The 16848-nt window shown below is 44.9% G+C and overlaps 1 protein-coding gene across 4 annotated transcripts in view; it reads left to right on the forward strand.

Annotated features, from left to right (window-relative positions):
• COP1 (COP1 E3 ubiquitin ligase) overlaps window positions 1-16848 on the forward strand; it is a 287714-nt gene that overhangs the window by 179208 nt on the left and 91658 nt on the right. The gene's annotated exons all lie outside the window — the stretch shown is intronic.

Consider the following 16848-nt stretch of genomic DNA (forward strand, 5'->3'; position numbering starts at 1 on the left):
AAGCTATGGGAAGCGCCTGCAAAACGCCTGCAAAGCGCTTTTGGCAGCGGCGCTTTTAACCCTTTATTTGGCCACTAGCAGGGGTTAAAAGCGCCCCACTAGCCCTTGAAAAATGCTGGTAAAGCACCTCTAGTTTAAGCATGCTTTACGAGCATTTTTCGGGCGCTGGCAGTGTGAAAGGGCTCTTAAAGCACTTAGACTTTCACATTAGGATTGCAGATGAGGCTTCTTTCAAGCTCTTTACAGGCGCTTTTTTTTTTTTTTTTTTTTTTTTATGCTAAAGCACCTGAAAAAGGCCTGAAAAACACCCCAGTGTTAAAGAGGTCTTAAGGCTGGCCCCTTTTGCAGGTATAGCTATGTAAAACATTACAAAATAAAAACCCTGCTTTGCACATGCTCAGTTGCTCTCCACTTTTAGGCACTGCCGTGTTTGTAGAAGTTAATTTGCTGACAGCCTTCAAGCGGAATGATCTGCAACTGCCATATTGCTGCACATGTGATCAGTTTTGACACCGACCATTTAATGGTTTGGTTGAGGATACAAGCAAATGTGACCGCAATCCTAGCATTCCAGGAATGTATCTGTCTTTTGAAACCGTTAAATTGATGGGTTTAGTTTTTTTTAATGATTTACTGTTGTTCTGGGGCTCTGGGCTTCAGCACAATGGCAGCCTCCGCAAAGAAGAAACAAAAACAATGCTGCAGGCAATTTACAGCACACACTAATGTTGGTAGCATAATTATTAATGTGGGATGCATGTTCTTTGCTAAAGAACATTATTTAAGCTGTTCTGGGTAAAGTTCTGCTTTAAGCTGAGCCTTTTTGAGTGTGTCTCTTACTGAAACTAGCTTGGTAGAATGTATTGCAGGGTCAGTTTATTTAATTAGTATGTTTTTATGCCTGGTGACAGACGGCTCGGAGTAAGCTCAGGTTCATTTTATTGACAGATGGACTTTGATCAGCCTGTTTTCTGACATTATCAGGAGCTAGGTTATCAAAAATGCCCAAAGTAGCAAAGCTATATTTATGTGATAGATTGCTAAAGCAACGTATAATTTGTCCTGGATCAAGAAATGCCAATTTATAGTGAAAGGTCCTCTTACAGTAAAGTCAAAGGTGTTGACAGAAGCAAAAGCTGCTTGATCAGTAAATCTAGAGCTAAAGCAGTTGAAGTTGTATATATTCAGCTTTTAGAAAATCTATATTTCAGTGGATGGAGCATTGTCTTTTTACACAGGTGAAATGTTATGTGAAAAACCTCAATTCTACAGTTAAGGATCCAGTAAGCAGTTTTGTGCCATTTAATAGATGCGTAATGGTTAGAAGCAGATAAAGTTGTACGTTTTTTTTTATTTTTTTTTTATTTATTTTTTTTTATTTTTTTTTTTACTTATAACCACATGTATATTACAGGTCTTTTTTTTCCTCAATCTTGTCCTAAAAAGCTGTTTCTTTTAATTGCATCTGTCAAAGCTTTCAAGGAACAAAATGCCTTTGTCTGCAGGTTTAAATAATGCTCTGTTTACTGAGCTGGTGACTTTTGACCCACTCTGTCTAGTGGACTTCATTTTTCGGCCCAGGGTTTTATTTGCATGTGGAGTGAAGTCATTACTGCCAGTAGTGCATATTACAGCTGTTACGTTTCTACTTGAGAGGCATCTCTCCTGCTAGCATCTGCCATCCCAGCCTTGTCTGGCTAATCGGTTTTGATTGGTGAGACACAACTGTATTGGTCGCAATTACATCTCCATGGCAGCCTTTCCTCTTAGATCAACATCAGCGCTTTCTGCCCGACAGGACGGTTCTGTTGGTCTGGTTGACATGTTTTACAAAGTCTTTTGGAAAGCTGTAGCAAGTGCCTTAAATATGCCAAAAGGCCACAGCCAGGTTAACTAATGAAGTGTTTTAGTTTAAGCAATCTGAAGGGGCCTGTGCCATCCAGCTATTTTGATCATATCCTGAAAGTCGCAGCCTGCTCTAGCTTTCTGGTATTTGCTGCCTGTCCCTGTTTAACCTAAAGAGAAGCTAAACTCTGTTTAAAAAAAAAAAAAAAAAAAAAGTATTAGTATGTATCAAAAAGTACCTTCTATTGTCTGGCCCTTGATCCAGCAGCAGTTGGTGGTGCACACATGCCACAGTCACCATGCTTCACAGCCACTCCAGGGATTAAGCCACCTGCCATGTTTGGTGGGCACTACCTTCCGTCAAACATAACACATTCAAGGTAGTGAGGTGTTTAGGGGGTTAAAACAGATGGTGAGTAAGCGACACATTGTCTCCTTACTGCCCGTCAAAAGGTCTCTGAAAAGCTATCTGTGCATGGCTTTTTAGAGGAGCGGCAGTCTTATCCTGTGCGTAAATGAGCCCAAAAGAAAATACTTTTTTTTTTGGGGGGGGGGATATTAAGGCCAATAAAGCCACTATTTTTAACCGCAAGCCAAAAATGTAATCTATTGCAGCTTCCGATCATAGGATTTGGTGGCTGCATTGGTTTTCCTTTCTTATGGCCCTTTCACACAGGCTGTCCGATCAGGTCCACCTCTTAGGTTTTTCAGGCGGACCTGATCGAACCCTCCAGTTACTTCTTGGGAGCGGCGGATGTCAGCGGACGCCCGCCGCCATCCGATCCTCTCCGCCAATGACAGATGGACGGTGGTCCTATTTTCCATCCGTTGGATGGAAACAGGTGGTCTGTTTCCATCTAATTTCCCCATAGAGCAGAGCTGGACTGGGACTGTCTGCTCTGCACAGCAGAGTGGACACAGACCTGTCATCCGCCTGCTCAGCGGGGGATCAGCAGTAGTGGGGTTATTTATTAGTAAGATGGCGTTCTCTAAAAATTCTTGTGTACTCCTATATCCCTATTTTTATTTCTATGTTTTTAATTTACAAGGCATTCAACATTCTTTGGTAAGAACTGCAGCAATGACCGTTACAAAAAACAAAAAAGACTAGGATGTTGTCTAAACTGTCAAATACCCCAAGGGGCTTCAAGTCTATTAGTCATCCACAAAATTCTAGGCTCTATTTTGAAATGACACTATAAAACATTAAGCACATAATGACTTATTCATAGCATTTAATCAGCAGAAGCTATAAAATTGCAATATAAAATGTTACACTACTCGTAATAAACGTGAATCCAGAATTACATTCGTGTGTTGAAAGAATCTCACCGAAACCTGAAGTTTATAAAAGTTTTTGCTCTTCTAGACAATGATTGCTGACTGAATAAATTCTGAAACCCCTCTTCGCACCAGCATCAGTTTATATTACTGAGGTTCGCTGAAATCTCGCTGATGCCCAGCACATAATGCCAATGCACAGTGGTGCTTGGTGTTGACAGTCAGCAATGTGGACATGCAGACTCAGTTTGCACTTCTGCATGCAGGGCTTTAGCTACAGTGCCCAAGAGTAGTCTTAATGGTGGGTAAAGAGCAACAGACACTCGCCTTCCTCTTCTTGTACTTGACGATATAACAATATCTTGTAAACCAGCACATTTTTGCAGTGGCATCATTGGCCAATCACAGGTGCACCATCTCCACCATAACTCCAAAGCACAAAAATTCAGCACCTCCCAGGGACACGTGTTCATGTTCTTAAAGGAAAAGTTCACATTTTTGAAAAAAATAATAAATGCACTTTTTTTTGCAGGTAAAAAAAAAAATGTGCATTTAATTATCTTTATTTGGAGCCTGTAAAACTTTGCACCAGCAATCGGCATAACGCTGGTGCCATGCAGGTCTGCTGCAGATCTGCCAGTGTATCTGTGTGCCTGTACGTGCAAGCAGATACAATCTAACAGTAAAAATCAATAAACTACCACAGCGCTCCACAGCACCATGGTATTTCATTGAGAACTACAAGTTGACCACTGCAAAGGATGTTGGGCTTGCAGTTCATTCAAACACAGAGCTGTGTGAATGAATGACACAGCGGTGTAGGTGAAGCCCTGCGCCGCCACGCTGATTTCAAAAAGTGACGGCTAGTACAGGGAACTCCTCCCTGTACTGCTGTCATGAGGGGGGTATTGGGCAGCGGCTGCAGCACTGAGAACATGTTACATGTTCCACCCTAACAACAGGAGGTACATGTAACCTGTTCCCAAAGGTGAGTTCCAGCTTTACTATCGCTTTATCCACCTCAATACCAGACCCTTTCACCCCCTTCCTCCTCCGGCCAATTTTCAGCTTCCAGCGCTGTCACACTTTGAATGACTATAGTGCGGTCATGCAACCCTGTATCCATATGAAAGTTATATAATGTGCTTCAAACAAATTTATTTTGGTGGTATTTAATCACCAATGATTTTTTTTTTTTTGCAAGATAAATGAAACAAAAAACAGGAAGTTTTGTTAAAAAAAAAAAAAAAAAACATTTTTTCTGTGTTTGTTAGGAACAGTAAACTAGACCATCCAAGGTTATTTAGTAAGAGGCATGGCCAGTTTTTTTTAAGTTGTATTTTTTTTTGTCACAATTTTTTGGAAAATTGAAAATATAACATTTCTGTCGCAAGTCATAGGACTGGTGTGGTGGTGATCAGGGACACTGACAGGACAGTATGTATAAATATTTCTTTACATTTAATGTATATGTGTGTGTGTGTATGTATATGTATGTGTATATATATATAGATAGATAGATAGATTATATATAATATAGTGTGTGTCATTTTTATTTATTGTTTTGACATACTATGACAAGCTCAATACAATGTTACTGTAGTACACACACTGATTGCTTAGACTTTTACAGCTATAATAAACCTTTTGCGCTAAATTAAAACTACTCATTCAGTGTTTATTGTGATTAGTCACAGCTAATCACATGGTACAGGTGGGCTGTGATTGTTTCTTCACTATTGCACACAAAGGCGAGTCGTGCTGCGCAATAAGGACGGTCCCCGCTGTCTCTGGGATCCGTGTGTTTCCCTGCAGACCCGCAGGAAGTGGCGTAAATATCCGCAGATTCTGCCGATATCTATGCTGGAAGCTACCCAATACAATTTAGTGTATGCACGAGAAAAAAAAAACGGGTCTTTTACAGCCATATTAAACACATAATTGTATAGAACAATCAAATATAAAAGAATTATACAAGCTTTATGTGAACAGTAAAATGCTATTGCATTAATAAAAACAGAAAGCTGCTGCAAACAAAATTTCACACCAAAATTCCATCAGTAGGTGCTGAGATGGTATTGCACAATGCCTGTTGACGACACAATAGTCTCTTGGACCAATCAAACAGGAATCACCCAACGTGTTTAAGAAATGAATTTCTTTCTTCAGGGGTCTAACATATGTTGAAAGAACATCACTAGTGTGGTGGAGCACCAACTACTTAAAACAGAGCCATCAAGACATAAAAAAAAAAAGTTGAACATCCATAATGTCGACAGGAGGTCATAGCCAACACTCACGGGTCACGCAAAGAGCCGTCCAAATTGATCCTCACTGCGGATGCCAAATCGGCCAACTTGGTGGGGGCAGAAGAATGTAACCAGACGAGATGGTAAAAAATTAACTAAAAAAATGCAACCCCTCCCTACAAAAAAAGTGATACCCAATATAATTTACAAAATAATAAATATGGTAGTCAATAACCATAGCAAAAAATGTTTAGTCTGGGGTCCTAGGGTTTAGTGTGCTATATTTTGTAGATGATCAATGTATGTGAGCATCAAAGACTGAACGCTGCTAGCAATGTAGAAAATGAAGCCACACTTTGTAGATGTCCAATGAATAAGCCTAGTTGGGGTGAAATCCGTCAAAGGGGCATGGCTTAGGGGGCCGACTGTGTTACTTTGAATTGATCCCATGGTGTGACATCTACAGAGTACGGCTTCATTTTCTACGTTATCAGGCTAAGCGGAACAGGCTCTTCGGGACCAGCACCTGGTGTAGTGATGGACCTGAGGATTGTGCAGAGAGCTTGGAGCTGTGCAGTATTTTTTTTGTTTTGAACTTTAACACTAAGCTCCACTAATTTCAAACACTTTTCATACATGCACCCTTCCATCTCTCTTCATTTGTGTAGAGACATAGTTGGAAGTGATGTGAATAACACCTTTAAAAATAGGGCCTATTTACTATTTTTATTTGGCCTTGTATCCTCTCTACATATATAACAGTCCTGGTATAATAACACGCCAGCTATGATGGCAACACACACACACTGAGAATAGTGTGACAGAGATTAATTGACGCTGCATTGCAGATATAAGAATGTCGTTCCTGAGTTTAAACAGTGTGTTACCGTTATCTTTGTGAGATAAGCCATGACATCTAGTTGGGAGAGGCAAATTAATGCCACATACTGAATCACATTTACAATCTGCAATGAAATGGGATGCCCGGCTATTCAGGCTAATTTAGATTTTGGAAAGCTTGGAAGAAATCCTGCTGAAAATAATTTTCTGATTAATTGTCAGTGTCTCACTTTAGGTCTCTGATCCAAAGGGTAAATGCACGAATATTAGAGAAACCCAATATTTTTCCTCTAATCCATAGAAATAATGAAAGAGGCTGTAAAGCATCTTTGTCGCTGCCTCTCCTTAATGTACCTCCAGCAGCCCCAAGGATGCATCTATGAGCCTTAAGATGTAAATCAAATACTTTAACATTTATTATTGCCGTGTACTTAAGTAGATGTATGATGCCGGCAAATACACAAGCGAAAATGTGTCTCTGCAAGTGCCAGCCTTCTCCGAGGGGTAATTATACATGCTTCATAATCACAAAGTCTCATACTTCACACAGTGCATAAATATTATAAAACGAGGAGTCCATTTGATTGTGCAAGATTTAATCAAATACAAAGTGCTTTGCAGTCTTAAACAATTTTTTTTTTCATTGCCGACAAGTAAGCTGTAATGACTTATTGTGTTTTGAAATCAGTTTTATTTTAATCTAATAAACGTGACACACACACACACATACACTGCACATTTGTTCCGGTACAAGCTCTGAAAAACAGCATAGCAAATAGAGTGGTACATATGTGTGCATTCCTCACTTGCAGCATATTATTGACAATTTTTTAACGAGTGTTAGCACAGTTAGACAGTGTGCATCTGTTGTGTAATATTGGAAAATCTGTCATTCATATTACAATTAAATATACTTACTGCAAAAAGTTGATGACATGTATTTGTCACTAACACATGTAATGCATACTGTATAACATTTGGGTAAGTGTCAAGTCAAAATTGATTGGCAGATGCATTTGACCTCCAGCTGACCACCACCTGACATGCCTCAAGCTGCGTTTGCATTCACATAGACTTATATAAATTGGCCATAACTTTATGACCACCCATATAATAATTATTAGGTGCCCCTTTTGCCACCAAAACAGCCTGCTCATATGCACCTGTGACATGGGGTCGCATCTCCACACCCCCCACCCAGCAAGTTAATACTCATCCATGTTGCTCTGTAAAATTCTATGCTCAATGAATGTTGGATAAGGATTTACAAGTGACTTTCCCATCTTGGGTTGGTAGAGGCAGTGACCTCTAACTGGTAAGCAGTAAGGGAGAGGGGATGAGGGAATTATTTTACTGGGGTTGTAGGGCTATAGAAGGCAAATAAAATAAATTAAAACATTTGTTTCTCTTATTGTCCCCATTAAGGAGAAGTATTTTGACTTTTTGTCCAGAGATAAGTGTCCAAACAGAAGGGAAACCTTGATGAGGATACAGATGGCATTTAAGACTTTAGCACTCTAACCCTTATGTACTCCATCCAAAACCAAACCTATGTTTTGGCCAGTGGCTTTAGTAGCAGATACGTTGAACACCTAAACCTTAACGATGCAGACACCAGCCTTCCCTGCATCCACTAATATATGTAATACCCCTAAGTATTTCTAGCAGAATTGGAATTGTTTGGATCATGTGATATTGTCTTTTGTAGTGTCACCTTTGGGCTTTGATATAAATTCTGGGTAATACATGTACAGTAGCTTCTTTAAAGTGGTTCTAGAGGCAGAAGGATATTTACCATAATGCGTTCTCTGCATTAAGGTAAAAAAAAAAAAATCAGTGTTCAGCCCCTCCTAAATACCTACCTGAGTTTAATGTCAATCCAGCGCTATGCCCAAGAGCAGATGTTCTCTCCCTCTCCTTACTTGTTATGGGAGGCAGTAGCGGCACCATTAGCTCCTGCTGCTGCCGCCAGTCACAGCCTGTGAAGAGCGCAGGGGTGGGGCAGAGCCACGCTTTGTGTGACAATGAATACACAGAGCCCGGCTCAGGATCGAGCCCACACAATTGCCCCCATAGGCAGCGTTTTGCTATGGTGGCACATGGGAGGGGGGGGGGGGGACTTCAAAATAGGAGGATTGGAGGTGGTGCTCTGTGCAAAACTATTGCACAGAGCAGGTAAGTGTGACATGTTTTTTTTTTAAAAAGACAGCTCTTTGACTTGCTCAAAGCATGCTTTATTGGCTAAAAAATGTTGGTAAGCAGTCTCCCAACAATCACCTTCTGATTGGTCCTGACTGGTCATAAGTAATTTAATGTAATAGGTTTGCAATAGTGTTTCATGTTTTGTGAAAATACAGTGAGAATTTTACAGCTGTAAATTGTAATCTGGCTTTAGTATTAATGATCTTTCCAGTTCAAATGAAGGCTCTACTTTAATGTAAAAACGTATTGTCTTATCACTTATTGCATATTTCTTCGGGTAGCTGTGCCCTGCCACACGGCTGACTTGCTCATTGTTTAGTTAAGTAAATCTGGAGAGATGGGAGGTATCCCTCCGTAACGTTTCTATTACCTTACTGTCTAGTGTTATCTATTGCCTCAGTAACAGAGCTCCGCTCTCGTGTCTATTACTTCTGAGAGGTAAAGGTGTGTGGATGCCGCCAGAATGTTAATCACATTCCTGACATTAAACAGTATTGACTGGTGAAAGTAGTTTGACATCTGTGGTTCGTTATAGATCTCTGTATTCTGTCATTATATGAATTAAATTATCATAATTCCAAACACTGTGTATTTACTCATGACTTGGAATAGGAAGTTGGAGATCAGCTGCCAGCAGCAAACCTAGAAGTATGACAGCGCTATTCTATTGTGGTATAGCGAGGAAGTGGATTTCCCTGACACAGACTTCGTTGGGGAACTCTGTTACTAGGATTCTCCAATCGGTGATCAGTAAATGTCGGGCATCATTTTTTTTTTTTTTTTTAACAGTTAAACTACTATGTTTATCAAATCTGCTACTCAAGTTTGTAGTTCCTGTAGGGTTCAGGTTTTTATGCTTTCCACTCATGGTTATTAAGCCCAACTGCAAGTGTTTGTGTACTGATATACTGCTTTGTTCTCTAGAGTAGGGTTTCTCAGCTTTTAAATCACTGCAAAGCACAGGACGCGTTTGCAATGCCATAACTTCTAATGTTACCCCAAACGTGCCGCTAATCGCAAGGCGTGACGCTGTCGCCCAAAAGAAGCTCAAGTTCATTTTTAAGTAACAAGCATCGCATGTTTCGATTGCAGCACAATTCACTGTAAAATTGCAACACACAATTGGGGTGCCATTAAGAAGTAATTGCATCACAAACACGTCCTACGTTTTACAGTTTGAAATCTGCAATTCTTCCCGCGATCAGGTGTGAATGGAGCCTAATACATTGTAACACTTTGTTACCCTGGGGGGGAGATTTACTAAAACTGGCGCACACAATCATGTTCACCTGTACACATTAACTGATCAGCTTCTAACTTTTGCTTGTCCAATTAAGCTTTGACAATGCGCCATCGTTCACGCTGAAGGCGGAATTGAAATCGTGCGAGTGCAGCTGCACTCGCACGATTTCAAACCCACATTTTTTTAACCAGAGTAAAGTTTATTGAGCATACATAAAAAAAAAAGACTACAGAGCAATACTCAAACAAAAAAAAAAAAGGGGGGGGGGGAAGGCGCAACAAGCGCCAAGCACCATGAAAAAGAACACAGTCCATGTCAAGCAGGATTGACTAGAAAATACAGTGTACATAGTAGCATGACCACAGGTAATACACATATACATATAACAGAGTCTCAAGGCGAATTTATCAAGGGGGATTATTGCCACCAACTACACACAACGTTTATCCCGTGCAGCAATGAGGACTATTCATCCACTCATCCCAAATCTTATGGAATTTCATAGGGCAACCTCGGTTGGCATAAATGAGTCTCTTATAGGGTAGAGTTTGGTTAACAGCTCTCATCCACTGTTGGAGCGTTGGGGGATCAGGTCTAAGCCACAATCTGGCTATCTGCATCCTGGCAGCAAAGAGGGTCTCCTGTAAGAATATTCTAAGATATTTACTTTCATCTTGAAGGGGAAGGAGACCGAGTATACATTGTCGTGGGCAGAGCGTGAGGGGGGACCCCATATGGTCATGTAGGAACTGTATTATCTGAGCCCAATACCTCTGGATGGGGGGGCAAGACCAAATGAGATGATAAAATGTACTGGCCCGATCGCCGCAACGGGGACATACAGGGTCAAATCCTTGTCTGTACTTAGATAACCGCCCAGGGGTGACGTAGGCCCGGTGAAGCACGTATAAGTGCGTCAACCTGTCCGACATTTTAGGGGACACCTCCGCCGATACCAATAGTATCTCTCCCCACTGTTCGTCCTCCATCGGGCCAACATCAACCTCCCATTTAGGTTTGAGACTATATGCGTGGGCCGTAACCCGAGGAGTAAGGAGGTGTGCATAAATAGTGGACGTAAGCTTATAAGAGTCATTGCCAAAAACCAGGCCCGCCAAGGGGGTACACTCCAGGATCGGAGGCGAATTCCCAAATTGAGCCTGCAGGGCGTGGCGGACCTGAAGGTAACGGAAAAACACCTGATTCGGGAGGCCAAACTCGTCTTTAAGTGCCTGGAATGTCTTAATACCCTGAGGTATGTAGAAGTGAGAGACATAGATAACCCCTTTACATATCCACAGTTTATAATCCGGGATTCCCAGCAGCTCTGGGATATCAAGGTTATCCCAGAGAGGCGTATGTGCATGCAGGGGGGGTGCCCCGGACCTAGACCGCGCCACACCCCACACTCGGCAGTGGTGCGCAATCATGGCACGCTGGCAGTTCGTAACAGGGCTAGCTCTATGCTTGCAAAAAAGGATTTGAAAGGGGTGCGCAATGATGTCCGCCACCGAGGTGCATACCAGGAGGGAGTACCTCAGCTTGTCATGCATGTTCAGGTAGTAAAAATGAGAGAGTTGAGAGGCCAGGTAATACGTCTCTAGGTCGGGAAGCGCAGCGCCGCCAAGACGGACCGGACATTTGAGGGTCTGCCAGGCCAGCTTGTGCCTGGAAGAGCCCCAAACAAAGGAGTTAAGGATCGATTCCATATCACGGAATAGCCGCGACGGTATACGGATTGGGGCATGCCAAAAAACGTACAGGAGTTTGGGGAGGAGAATCATTTTGAAAAGACCCAAGCGGCCCATGACCCCGAGAGGGAGCCTGGACCAAACCTGGGTCTTCCGTTTCAACAGGTGAAAAAGGGGCTCGAGGTTGAGATTAATGTAATCTGTGAGGGAACGAGAGCAATGAATGCCGAGGTACTTAATGCGGTCCGTGCGCTCGAGAGGCAATGAGGCCTGCGTACACGTGGGGGCGGCGAGGTCGATAGGGAGAATTTGTGATTTAGACCAATTAATGCGAAGACCCGGAAAAACCCCAAAACGACCAACCACCTCCAAAACCGCCGCCAAGGAGGGGCCGGCATCCTCCAGATATAGCAGCATGTCATCCGCATAGAGGCTAAGTACCTCCGACAGCTGGCCCTTGCGGAGACCGTGGATATCCGGGTGTGCTCTGATGGCCAGAGCCAAGGGCTCCACCGCCAGCGCGTACAGCATGGGTGAGATGGGGCATCCCTGGCGGGTGCCCCGTTTCAAGGGGAAGGGACTAGAGATCTGACCATTGACGAGAACTCGGGCAGTGGGGGCCTGATAGAGAAGCTGTATCCAGCGCACAAATTTAGGGCCAAAGCCATAGCTGTGTAAGCACTCCCACAAATACCCCCACTCCACCGAGTCAAACGCCTTTGCGGCATCCAGACTAACAACCACCCTAGTACCCACATTGTCATGGGAAGCTTGTAGATTCATAAACAGTCTGCGTAAGTTGAAGGCCGTGTTTTTGCGGGGCATAAAGCCGGTCTGATCAGTGTGTATGAGATGGAGTATCACCTTATTAAGTCTGAGGGCGAGAATTTTGGCCAAAATCTTCACGTCCAGCTGTAGGAGCGAGATGGGGCGGTAGGAGTCAGGGTAGAGAGGGTCCTTGCCAGGTTTAGGGATTAGGACAAGCAGCGCCTCACTCATGGAGCGGGGGAGTACACCGGTGTCAAAAATGTGATCGTACAGCTGGCGGAGCCTAGGGAGTAGGGTCTCCTGAAACTGATTATAAAACTCCCTGGGGAGGCCGTCTGACCCCGGGGCCTTAGAAGGTGGCAAGCATGCTATAGCCTCCGCTATGCAGTCCTCGGTAATAGGAGCCTCCAAAAGCTCCACCTGCGAGTCGGTGAGGACAGGGAAATCCACCGTCTGCAGCAGGGCACGCAAGTCGTCCAAGGAGCCGGAGGCCTCAGAAGTGTACAGGTCAGCAAAAAAGCGCCGAAACTCCTGAGCTACCTCCTGTGGATCCGACAGCGTGATTCCCGCCGCAGATATGAGCTGGACCACAACCGGGGGGCCGTGATCCAGGCGAGCCAAGTAAGCCAGCAGACCCCCTGCCCTCTCCCCATATTCATAGACTTTTTGTTTGGTAAAAAAAAAACTTTCTCCCCGCTCTATCCAGGTGTAACTGGTCAGTGAGCCTAGACTGCAGCCTTAGCTTAGAGGAGTTGGAGGGGGTGGGATGTGCCAAAAATGCGCCTTCCAGGTCCACCAGCAGCTTTTCAGCTTGCTGGATAGCGAGCCCCGAGGATTTCTTAAACTGGTTAATGCGTGTGGACATAAACATACGGGCATGCAATTTAAAAGCCTCCCAAACCAGCCCGAATGGTGCAGAGTCCGCATTTGTCTGAAAATAATGAACCCATTCCCTCTGGACAGCCTCCAAATCAGGGAGAGCCGTCAGCCAGAACGGGTTCAACCTCCACAAGCGGGAAGCCGGTGCGGAGGGCAGGCGGAGCTGAGCCCAGCACGGCGAATGATCAGACAAGACCCTAGTCCCAATCCCTGCATCCAAAAGACACGGAAGCAGGGTAGGGGAACACAGAATCAGGTCTATCCTGGACATTGCATCACGCGCTGGCGTGAAACAGGAATACTCCCTGCGAGAGGGGTGTTTATACCTCCAGACGTCCGTCAGAGCAAACTCTGCTAAGAAATTGCCGAACCTGGTCCGATCCGGGGGAGAGGAGGGGGCTTGGGAGCGGGTGAGTCTGTCCAAGGCAGGGGACACTACGGAGTTAAAGTCACCCAACCATAGCGACGGCAACGTGGGGTGCCGTAACATAAAATTAACACCGTGCTGGAGGACCTCAAACTGGAAGGGTGGGGGAATGTAAAAAGCTAATAGCAAAAATTCAAGACCCCCTGCCGTGATGTGCAGAAATAAATAGTGACCCCGCCTGTCAGAGCATAAATCGTGAAGGCAGAACTGAACAGACTTGGCTACAAGGACAGCTACCCCGCTGGAATTACTAGTAAAGGGGGCATGGTACATCCACCCCACCCAAGGTTTTTTAAGGGATAGCTGTAACTGACCCGTGATATGTGTCTCAGTAAGTACCATGATGTCAGCCCGCATCTGTTTAAGATGGGAGAGTACCGCAACCCTCTTTGATTTTTCCCGCAGGCCACGCACGTTCCACGTGACTACCTTAAGGGAAGCCATAACGACTGGAAGGTGCAGTTCAGGAATAAGGAGACAAATGGTGGCCTCAAAGACCCAGCGACCCCCGTCGAGGAGCCCCTGCGAGGGAAAGCAGCTAAGGCAGCCACGCCACCACCACCCTGCGCAGGGGCTGCCCGATCAGCAGATACCAAGGTCAGGGACAACCTCCGCAGTAATGAGGGCGCGGGGGCAAGCAAAGGGACAATTAGCTGACATGAATTAGAGAATACAAACATAAAAAAAGCATGGTGCATAAACATTAAACAGAAACTAAAACAGGTAAAATAAAGCAGAACAGTGCCTACACTGGACCGGCAAGGCAGGCAAAACACACAGTAGTCCACTAACCACAGGGGTACTGAGGCCGGCCAGGGAAACACACCTTGGAGTGACATGAGGGGCCATGCCCGGCCATCTCGGGCTGCAGGAGGAAAATCCAGATCCGCAGGGCGAGAACGGCCAGACACATTCCCAGACGGGGGAAGGGGCGAACAAGAGTCAACGGTGCTGTGCAGCCGGGTAGGGGGACACGGCATGGAAAAGTCTCAGTCAAAACCGGTGTCCATTTTCCCGGCTGCCAAAATGTCTAGGGAACGGTGGGACCCATGTGTAGCAAAACAAAAGGGAGAACATGCGACTGAAGCATGGGCATGCAAATGTTGAGCAGAGGCACACAGGAGCATGAAAGAGGCAACCAGGGATCAAGGAAAGGGAGGGGGCCAGCAAAACAGGGGAAGGTAGCAGAAGTGCAAAGTTACTCACTGCATGGGGTGAAGCCGGCCTTCATATGGAAACATTGCAGACAGGGCCAAGGCACTCGGAGGCCATCAGTCAAACAGGGGCATCATCCGGGCGTTGTTCCAGCCAGGAAAGGGCAGCCGTGGGATCCTCAAAAAAGTGAGCTTTGCCATCCCGCACTACACGGAGTCGTGCAGGGAACATCATGGCGTATACCAGGTGGCGGGTGCGGAGCTGTCGCTTGACTTCCGTGAATTGAGCCCTCTTTTTCTGGATCTCCGCAGAAAAGTCTGGGAACACCGCGATACGCTTATCTTCATAGGGGATGTTACCTTTCTCCCTGGTGAGGCGTAGAACCGCGTCCCGGTCGCGGTAATTAAGCATCTTCGCGATAAAAGTGCGTGGTGGAGCACCAGGAGGCGGGGGTCTAGAGGCCAGGCGGTGGGCACGCTCGACCGCAAAGGTAAGTGAGAAGGCCTCACGACCAAAGTTGGCGATCAGTAGACGCTCTAGGAATGCTGGGGGGTCATTGCCTTCTGCCTTCTCAGGTAGCCCCACAAAACGAAGGTTGGAGCGTCTCATCCTGTTCTCGAGCTCATCCTGCTTAGCCAGGACAGCGGATAACTGGTGCTGCATTCTTTCGGTGGATATTTGGAGGGGGGGGTGTCATCCTCCACCTGGCCCAGCCTGCGCTCCGTCTCCCCGACCCTCTCGCGCAGCTTATGCAGGTCCTGGCGAATGAGGGAGATGTCGACCTTCACCTCCTCGATCCTGGAGGTGAGGGAAGTGCGGCAGAGGGTTACAGCCTCAAGGATGCGCGCTGTATCGCCCGAAGGAGGATTGTCAGCAGCCGGGCCCGGAGCGACGCCATCTTCCTCCACGAGGTCCGGAGCATCAGCACGGAACCTTCCCAGCTTCGCGAGGGCTCCCTGGGACTTTTTCGGCGGCGACATTCGGGCACACGGTGCTCCCGGTGGAGATAGTGCTGTTCACCGGGTGAAGGATCCGATGGGGTCCGCAAGGATAAAAGAACGGATAAGGGGCAGCCGGAGCTCACAGAAAGAGCGTCCTACTCCATGCCGCTGCAGGCCACGCCCCCTTCAAACCCACATTTTAATTCTCATAATAAATATTAGAGGCATAGTCGCTGAAGCAGAATTTATGCTTTAAATGGTTATTATAGGTTTTATTTTAACCATAAGCTGTACCTCTTGGTCCTGTCAGATATACTTAGTGGTACATGAGTCATACATGAAGAACGCACTGCAAAAATGGTTCACAAATGGTTTGAGGAACACCACAGTGTGGTAGAGGTGTTGACTTGGCCTCCAGATTCTGCAGATCTCAATCCAATCGAGCATCTTTTAAATGTACTGGAAAAACAAGGCCTGGGAACCACTGTGGGTAGCAGTGTGTTGGGGAGGGCCCTTCCATGCACTGTAAATTGATTCACACTAGCTATAAAAATACTGTACCAGGATTATGGCTGCAGCAAGTGATCAAAGAAGGCAAAGTTCAGTCCTTGGTTTTAATGCAAATATTAGATAAATGTCAGTTTTGGAGCTTTTTTTTTTTTTTTTCTTTCAGATTATTAAAAGGAGGCGGATAGTACATTAATACACAGCTTTGCATCTAGTACATACACTGTATTTTTCGGTTTTTATTACATTTAGGCCAATTTTACTCTTTCACCTTTTGCACCTGGATATATACCTTAATTTTCATCTCTCCGCATATACCCCTCATATCTTGAACAGATCTCCTTCTTATCAACCTAATCTTCACCCCTAGATGACTGTCACTAGTACCTCCTTTCTTACTTTCTTGCCTCGTAGTCTCTCTAATCCCCCCTTCCTTTTTTTTCCCCCCCCTTTATTCCCTTTGTTAAATAATCAAAAACTAACTCAAGCGACAGACAAACCAACAAAAAAAAAAAAAACACAAAAACAAATTAACCTATTTAACCCTCTAGTATAGTAAACAGTGGTGAATGCATCGAGGAGTGTTTGGAGTTCCGACAGATCCTAGAGGCAATTTGCAGCGTGGGACCTATAGTGGGGTGCGTTTTAAGAGGGGCTGGAAGTACTGCATAGCACCAAGGTGCTCTACGCAGGGGCGCGTGGCTGAACTGTTGTTCTAAGCCTGCCCAAAGTTTGAGTTCTGTATGTCTACACCAATCGATCACTCTGCCCAAATGGGCCGCTTGATAGTATTTTAAATGCATCTGTGTTTTAATGCAAA

This window comes from Lithobates pipiens, unplaced genomic scaffold, assembly GCF_037356315.1.
Source record: "Lithobates pipiens isolate NorthernLeopardFrog02 unplaced genomic scaffold, aLitPip1_a1.2 Scaffold_23, whole genome shotgun sequence".
Classification (NCBI taxonomy): domain Eukaryota; kingdom Metazoa; phylum Chordata; class Amphibia; order Anura; family Ranidae; genus Lithobates; species Lithobates pipiens.